The sequence below is a fragment of the Amphiprion ocellaris genome, chromosome 14 (genome assembly GCF_022539595.1).
Source record: "Amphiprion ocellaris isolate individual 3 ecotype Okinawa chromosome 14, ASM2253959v1, whole genome shotgun sequence".
In the NCBI taxonomy this organism is placed as follows: Eukaryota; Metazoa; Chordata; class Actinopteri; family Pomacentridae; genus Amphiprion; species Amphiprion ocellaris.
The window spans coordinates 9,829,861-9,839,009 of record NC_072779.1 but is presented as its reverse complement, the minus strand read 5'-3'; the positions used below and the strand labels follow the sequence as shown (position 1 = coordinate 9,839,009).

The 9,149-nt window shown below is 36.0% G+C and overlaps 1 long non-coding RNA gene across 1 annotated transcript; it reads left to right on the top strand.

Annotated features, from left to right (window-relative positions):
* The first annotated feature begins 783 nt into the window (after positions 1–783).
* LOC129350544 (uncharacterized) lies at positions 784–4,016 on the top strand. Its single transcript, XR_008603980.1, has 3 exons — positions 784–1,222; positions 2,357–2,505; positions 3,513–4,016. It is a non-coding gene; the product is annotated as an uncharacterized LOC129350544 (long non-coding RNA).
* Positions 4,017–9,149: the final 5,133 nt, after the last annotated feature.

The window sequence follows — 9,149 nt, the reverse complement described above, 5'->3', positions numbered from 1 at the left end:
CACTGTCTGTCAGCACTGTCTGCAGCACATGAAGCAGTGAGTGGTGGTGTGGAGTCAAGTGGTGTCTTCACAGTAAGCTGCTTACTAGTTTTGAAATATATTGCTGGGACTTTAATAAACAATGACCTCATGATTTTCCATTTTCAGCCTGACTCTAGCATAACTCTAACACTGTATGCATGCATATGTATTTTTAAAGGATAGTGGTCGATATATTGATTTTAATTTTTTTTTTTTAGTAATCAGCATTAACTCCAAAACTTGAGTATCAGTCGTGCTTTACTTAGAATTGCAAAGTATGTCAAACTTTTGAAAACATTTTTGCACAAATAACACCTTATACAATAATAATGATCTTTATTTATAGAGTCCTTTTCAAAATCAAACTACAAAGTCCTTCATGAGGCAGCACAATAAAGCAGACGTCATAAAATTATCAGAATTATATAGACTAATAAAAACACATCATTTTGTATAAAAGCTAATATCTTGTTAAAAAATAAAAGTGTTACTCAAAGAACTAAAGGAAATTCTAATAAAACAAATCAAGAAGGGTCCGTGTACGGATCTGGTAATTGGATTTTCCGTTCTGAAACGGGTATTGAAAAATAAAAAACGAGTGGTTATTTGATTTTCGTTTTAAAATACAAAAATTAAAATTGAAATACAAGGCGTTTTTCCTTTTCATGATCAAAAAGGGATGTACGATTTTTTTTAAAAAATGCTTTTATTTTCGTTTTATATTTAGAATAACAAGAAAGTAAAATCAATAAGAGACAGAAACGATAAAAGGTCCGTTTTTTCATTTTCTGAGACCGGAAGTGGTCATCAGCAAGTGTGGAGCCAGAGTACGGTGCATAGACTGTATATACATTTTTTTTTTCCGTTGGTTTTCATGGTCAAAATGAGAGGTCAGGTGGCCGATCTTAAAATAAATCAATACCGATTTTTTTATAGAGCGTTAAAGTTTTGCGAAGCCACGGGGCGGGGCTACTTGATTGACAGTCCGGTCTGGAACGATGGACAGGTCCTATGGAGGAGGCAGCAGAGACTCTGCTCTCCTCGTTTGGATTAATTCTGATATAATAACTGTTGGTTTATTTATCGGTGCAGCAGCAGAACATTTTCCACAAACAGTTTTCCTGCCCGTTGGCTTGTTTTAACCAGTTTTCTACCTTCGGCTGATTTTACCAGCAGACACTGAAAGGACTCTGATAGTTCGGTAAGTAAATGTTTATTTTCGTATCGGTGCCGCTTTTAATGCACTTTATATGCAGCTTTAGTGTCAGATGTAATGTGTGCCATGCACTCCAGATGTTGGTGGAGTTTGTTTCAGTGTGTGTTGACCAGACAAGAAAGTCAGCATAGTAAATATTAGCTTTAATGTTAGCGATGCTAACTGAGCTAGCTGCTCAGTCTTAGCCTGATTAAAGCTAACGTAGCATCAAGCTAATGTGTTGAGTTTCATGTAAACAGCTGAAGTGTGTTGTGTTCCTGTAATGTGGTTCATTAACTTCATAAAACTGTGGCTGGTTGACATTAATGTAACGTTCAGGAAACTTAAATGTGATTAAAACAGTAACGTTAATGTTCTAGTTGTCAGTAATCAGCTTTAATTTGACACTAAAACAGACTGATAGTTTTAAATGACATTAGTTTCATCAATTTGTTGAAAATTGTCTCATTTCTTGTTGTGATGTTGCTGCTGATTCATTGAAACCAGATGATCCGTGTTTAAGATACGTTTAGTTCTAGTATCAGAAGTACAAGAAGGAAAATGGAAGTTTAGTTCTGCTACATCAAAGATTTCAGGATTAAAATAACTAAATGAGCCTTTATGCCTCAAACTTTATTTTACAATAAAGAAATAATGAAATAATCACAGATAATAAAAATATAAATAGCAGAGAAAACCTGTGAGAATAATTTCCTGAAAAGTCTGTGAAGGAAAAGCAGCTTTTTATCCTGAAAGATCAGAATCAGCTCCAACATCTGCATCTGACAGCATCAAGTCAACCAGAAAGAAAAGAAAAAAGAAAATGACTTCTTTCTGATCACATCTGTTCTGCTGCACACAGTCTGCTGCTGCTCACATTCTTCACATTTATAGTCCACTTTTAAAAGTTCAGCAGACAGGTGCTCTGCTTTGGAGTGTGACGATGTCGTCGGTGATGTGGAGAGTGAAGTTTCCGTTTCACCCACAGCGTGCTTTAGGGCGCCGGGGTCGGACTTGATGTTTGAAATACTGATCGACAGCTCAGATTTAACTGTCTGTAGTTCCGTTTTGATGGATGTTAAACTTTCACTCAAAGCCGCCAGGAGCTGGGTCTTTAAAATAACTGCCGTCTCGTTACAGAGTGAAAGTAGCAGTTCCTCCTTAAGGTCAGAGATTGCAGCATCTGAGGGCCTCTTCAAAAGAAGACGTAGTTGATGAAGGCGTTCTGGAGCAGGACCAGAAAGACCACGACCAAGTAGCCTTGAGATCTTAGGCAGCATCTCCCTGAGGTGGGTGTCAACGGTGTTCACGGTCAGGTCTGTGGTAATCCCGTCAAAAAACAAAATCAACATGTAACCAAAGCACTCTGTGTATAATGCCATAGTATAGGATGTAGTTCAGAAAATGTCAAAGTATAGTATACTTTTCAAGAATAACATAGTATGGCCTGTAGTTCATAGTATAGCTTGGCAAAAAAAACATAGATTATTATGTGGTTCAAAAAGTGCAAAATGATAGGATGTTGCCTAAAATTGTCATGTATGATATGTGGTTCAAAAAATGTCATAGTGCAGTATATTGTCAAAATAGTATGTTATTCAAGAAAACATCAGAGTATAAAGAGTATGTCGTCTAAAAAATGCCATAGAGTAATATTTCATTGCACAAGTAAAAGTAATTTTTAAAACTGTTTAACTTCTTACAATATGTTGCTAAAAAACAACCAAAAAAACTAAAACAAAAGAAACATAGTAATATTTCAATTCAAAAAGCCTATAGTATAGAGTGTCGCCCAACAAACGTCATAGTATAGCATGTCGCTCTAAAAACGTCATAGTATGGCCTTTGGTCCAAAAAACGTCATAGTATAGCATGTTGCTCTAAAAACGTCATAGTATAGCATGTTGTCCAAAAAACGTCATAGTATAGCCTTTGGTCCACAAAACGTTGTTTTGTCCTGGCTGTCTGAAGTAGGTGAGGAGCAACACTAAAACAGTCCAAACGCTGGTTTCCAGAGGGTTAGACGAGTATTTATTTGAAAGAGTAAATTTACAACAACACATGTGAGGGGGTTAAAAGCAAATGGGTGTTAGTAAAATAAAAAGAAATAAACAGAACTAAAAGTGAACTTCATGTTGACATTGATGGGCATTCCAACCAGGAACAAAGTAAAAGATAATCAATACGAAAAAAAACTCTTCCTGTTCACCTCTTCAAGCCCCAAAACACACCGCAGTAGCACCCTAAACTAAAACTACCAATGGGTTCCCTGTTTTCCTTTCTGAACAATTCAAAGGTTCCTCTCTATCTCCCCACACATCCACCAACCACTGGAACACATCTGCAAAGTTCTGCCGGGCCAGCTCAGCTTCCCCTCAGAAGAAGTGCCGCCACCTGCCAGATGAAGGAGCCTTTTGGGAGGCAGCTGGCATCGTGATTGGACTGTACTTTGGTCTGTTCCAATCCAGCTTCAGCTCCAGAGACGGCAGGTGGGACGAGTCAACGGAGGCCGGGTGGACGAAGGCATGCAGCTGAGTACAATCCAGAAAACAACAGAGGAGGAGTGCAGTGACTCAGAGCCAGAACAAGCAGAGTAGCATCGTATGTCTCTTAAAAAACATCATAGTATAGCCTTTGGGATGAAAAAACGCCATCATATACATTGTATATTGTACAAATAACAAGTCAAAGGAAAGAGACATACATTGTAGAATTGTAGTAATTGTGGGCTGACTGATTTACTGATTATCAGTATTTTATTGTTTACTGATTTACGGTAATAAATACATTTAAAAATGGCGCTACTTTGGCTCTGAACCTTAATCTACCTGTGGTCGCTCTGTCTTCTGGAGTGATTTGATTGGTTATACGTCACGAATAAAACTCCTTTAACTTAACATCTGTAAACAAAACAAAAACGTATCAACAAAGTTTTCTGTTAAAGTTTGTGTTTTTGTAAGTTTAACTCCAAGATTTTAAATACTTTCATTTACTGCAAATGAATATACAAATGATTATACTCCAGATGTCTCACTAATAGTCATTATCAGCCTTAAAAACCCACAAAACACCCCTCTATACTCGACCACACTTAGTACAGTCCGGTTCCCCCTTCTATAAATCTGCTTGGAATCTTCCACTTCCTGTTTGTCAAAGTGGCCTTCTACCTGGACAGGTTTTGTTGGAGCACATGCAACAAACATTTTGGGTAACTGCACTTTAATATGGATGGATGACACTGAATTAGAGTCTGTATTAATGAGACTGAGTTAAGATGTGTAGCTCTGTCATTCAATAGGAAATTATTTCTCAGAATTCACAGAGAAATGTCTTAAATGTTTGCTAGGTTAGCGTCCCGCATGTTCTTTGGCTCAGCGAAAGTTAACTCTCTCCAACTTCTGGATCTCTTGAGTTGCTTGTTGTTAAAATATGTTGCTAGAGGTGCTGCAGCTCAGAAAGTCTGAGATGTTTGTTCAAAATAAGCTCCTTCTCAAGTCTTATCTGAACTGTCCTCTTTTGTTTGAACTTTCCCTAAACTTAGGAGTTAATGACAGAGCAGCACATCCAGACTCAGTCTCATTTATGTAGAGATTAAACTTCAGTGTCATTCATTGATGTTAAAGTGCAGTTTTTCAAATGTTTGTTGCACATGCTCCCGACCAAACCAGTCCAGGTGGAAGACGATGTGAAGAGAAAGCTCCAGAGGATGAATATCACACATTTACGTTGGAAATAAATGTCCTTAAATTTGACATTGTCATGCAAAAGTTGGATTTCCCTTTAATGGTGTTCAAATCTTTGTTGAGTGTTTTGTTGATGTTGGTTTCTAAATGTTTTTTGACACTCGGCCCCAAAGATTAAAACCTTTTACGGCTCACAAGCTGCAACAATTCGCACATTATCAACTATCTTTTTGACTAAACTAAGATAAAAAGTGAAAAAGTGCCTGATTCCTGCATCATGAATGTCTTTTTGGTTTTTATGACAGTAAATTGAATATGTTTGGGTTTGACATTTTATAAACCAAAACAAGAAATGAATTACTGGAGAAAACAATCAACAGATTAGTGGACAAAGAAAATGTGTTTTCCAACATATATGGCTGAATTACTCCAACATTACAAGATACATACAATTTTAATTCAATTTTATTCATATAACGCCAATTACAGGTCAAATTGTCTCAAAACACTTTATTTTTGTATTTTTTTTGTCATATTTAAAATATGACAAAGTAAAAAATTTAAAACTCTTGACTAATCCAATTATTTGGTTTTTAGGAGACTAATCGTCAATTAAAATAACTTTCTCCACTAAAACTAATAAGCATGAGGTCAAATAGAAGGAAGAGCTTTAAATACTTCAGTCCCACGACGACAAGAATAAAGTTTGTCAACAAAAACTAAATCTGCTGGTGGATTCCATTAAAGTCCTAATAAATGATAATAAAGTGTGATACTAAAGGTTTGTGGTGCTAAAAATCTCCAAGTAAAGATATGAAGTTGAACATCTGGATGGAGGTTGATAAAAGTTGACCTCCCTTCATTTCTCTGGAGCGACTCCATGGATTTTATGGATGGTGGTTAAAGACCTGCTCTTCTAGTCGTCTTCCTTCTAGTCGCTGTAAAAAGTCAGTCCATCCTGGCCGACTTCAACACCTCTTCATGACAACATGTTCTGCCTCCGACCTGGTGGAAACTCCAGAAACTGGGGAAAACCCGTGGAGACTCGAAGAACTCATGGAGACTCGAAGAACTCGTCGGGCGGGGGAAGGTGTGGTGGGCGGTGGGGGGAGGTGGGGGAGTAGAGGGGGGAGGCCGCCACCCACCTCCCCGCCTACTCTCCGCCCAGACTCCACCCAGACTCCGCCTTGGCTCCGCCCATGTGGTGACTTCAGAAACTACGATGCCAAAGGGACGACGAAATTATTTCTTTTTATCTGATCTGTAGCTCAGTGAGTTAAGGATTTGCCTATGGAGCTGCAGGTCGCTGGTTCAAGACCAGACACTTCTTAAATTTTCTCAAAATCCTGACAAAGACAAAGAAAGAAAATTGCCCGTGGCGGGTCTCGAACCTGCGACCTACCACTTGGTAGTCCTCTTCTTATCCCCCTGAGCTATTCGCTCAGATACTAATTCATGTTTTTTTTGCGCATTTATCGTCTATTTTTTGTCGTTTTCAAGTTTTTTTTTAACTTGAGTCTCGACTCGACCGTTTTTCTCAGGAGGTTGGACTTCAGCCTTTGTGCTGGAGGGTGGAACCCTCAGTTCCAAGACTTTCCAAAGCCTCCAGACCTCCCGAGTCCTCAGGACCTGAGCTTTCACACAGTCTGAGGGCTGAAATTTTCTAAGTCCCACAGTAGTTCTCTGTTAGATTGAACTTTCACACAGTCCAAGGACTGAAATCTAAGTTCCTGAGTACTTCTCTGTTAGTTTGAACCTTCAGACAGTCTGAGGGCTGAAATTTTCTAAGTCCCACAGTAGTTCTCTGTTAGATTTAACTTTCAGACAGCCCAAGGACTGGTATCTTCTAAGTTCCTGAGTAGTTCTCTGTTAGTTTGAACCTTCAGACAGTCTGACGGCTGAAATTTTAAAAGTTTCTCAGTACTTCTCTGTTAGTTTGAACTTTCTGGTTAACAGAAGCCTTAATACTTGTGACCATGAGTCTTGATTTCACATTTAGACCATCGATCTGAGTTCTTCTCAGACCTTCACCTGTGGGTTTTTTAGAAATCCTGAACAAACTTTGATTCTCTTCACTGAACAGTAAAGTTTGTGGAGATCAGAAGGTAACATTAGTTTGATCCATGCCTTCAACTACTAGTAGACTTTATCTGGAAAGCAGTTTTCTGAAATGAGTTCGTAGTAAATCTGTCTACAATCAAACCAAGAACACAGAAAGAGGAAATGTTTGAAGAAACAACTTGATGTTTTCATTTCAGACTAGAAAACGCTTTAAAACCTGTATCTGTTTTTGCTCTTTTTGATCGTTTTATTGGCTCTTCTGTTTAATTTGATCTTCTAAAGTCTAACTGGTGTCTTTTCAAATATTTTGTCTTTAGTTTGATTCTTCTTAAACGTTTAGTTTTGCTGTTTTCTCACCTTTTATTTTTTTCTAATGTCTGATTTGATTTCAAAATGTTTTGTCTTTTTAATGTTTAATTGTTTTTTCAAATGTTTTATCGGCTTGTTTGAATTTTTTTTTCTTTCACAATATTTAATTTTTCGATTAACTCTTTAAGGTTTTTCTTTTTAAATGTTTTACCACCTTTTAATGTTTAATTATCTTTTTAAATGCTTCATTGTATTTTCTCTTTAATTCGTATTTGAAGTTTTATTGTCTTTAAGATGTAATTTTCTAATTAAACATTTAATTTTTTGATTGAATGTTTTGTCTTTTTAAAGGTTTAATAATCTAATTAAATGTTTTGTATTTTTTTAAATGTTTAATATTCTTCTTGTTTAATTGTATTTTTTAAATGTTTAATATTCTTCTTTTTAATTGTATTTTTTAAATGTGTAATTATCGAAAATATTTTATCTGTAATTTTTAATATTTGTATTTAAAAAATTTTGTTTAATTTCATAATTGCATGTATTGTATCTTGTTTAATTATCTAATTCAATATTTTGTCTGTTTGTCATTTAATTGTATTTAATGTTTGACTATATTAAACAGACAAAATATTGAATTAGATAATTAAACAAGATACAATACATGCAATTATGAAATTAAACAAAATTATTAAAATACAAATATAAAAAATACAGAAAATATTTTCGATAATTACACATTTAAAAAATACAATTAAACAAGAAGAATATTAAACATTTAAAAAATACAATTAAACAAGAAGAATATTAAACATTTAAAAAATACTTTTTAATAATAAAACTTTTTAAAAGTTTTATTGTATTAAATCTTTTCCCTTTGATCTAATTGCCTTTTGTTATGTAGTTTATTTCTTTAATCTTCTTTTTCTGTCAAGACTTTAACCCCAACCGTAAAAATGAAATAAACCCTTAAATCACAATGAAAATACTTCTGTTGTCACAATCATGAGTTAGTCAATTATTCAGTTTATCAATTCAGCTTTATTTGTTTAGCACCTTTTACACAGATGACAAAACTAAACAAGCAAAGACAAAAAAAACTATGCTAAAACTATGATTAAAACTCAAAAACATTTTTAAAAAAAGATTTAACATGGTAATAAAATATGTTGTGTCCAGGGGATGGAGGGAGTTTATTGAAGTCTTCTTGGGCTCACATGGGAAATCATTTAAAATATAAATTTGATATTCAGTCTAAGGAAACTGTAGAGCGACAGAAGAACCAACAATATCTCCTGTTTTCTCCTTTAATGAGTCGACTCTTCTTGTGCTTTCAGACCAAAGAACTACAGACTCTTCACAACCTCCTCAAACTCTTGGTACAGGACCTCACCATACGGGTCAAGAAGGTTTCCGTCTCATTTCTACTCTGAAGCTCACCTTCTCCTGCTCAAACTGCTGACAAATGTTTCTGCTGCTCTAAAGTCTGCTCTCCAGAACTTCCTAAAAACTCTCAAAGTCTCTTCTGCTGCAGGTTGCTTTGTAGAACTGTTGCAGAAAACCTCACTAAACCACATGGAGGGGCCTCAAGATAGTCATCCAAATGAAACCATACAAAAACCAAACTAGCACAACCCAAACGCTAAAGTCTCCTGCAGCCTACCAGAGAACCTCTGAGAACAGAGAATCAGCACAGGAACTCTTACCTTCAGGACAACCAACGTTGGTTCTCAAACCAGAATACAGAATGTGTCTGACCAAAAACCTGTAAAGACTCACTACAGCCAAGATAGACACAACTCAGCTGCAGCAAATCCACTAATCACTGCACACATTAGCACCATGTGCTAACTGTGGCTAAAGAACCACATTTACCAAGA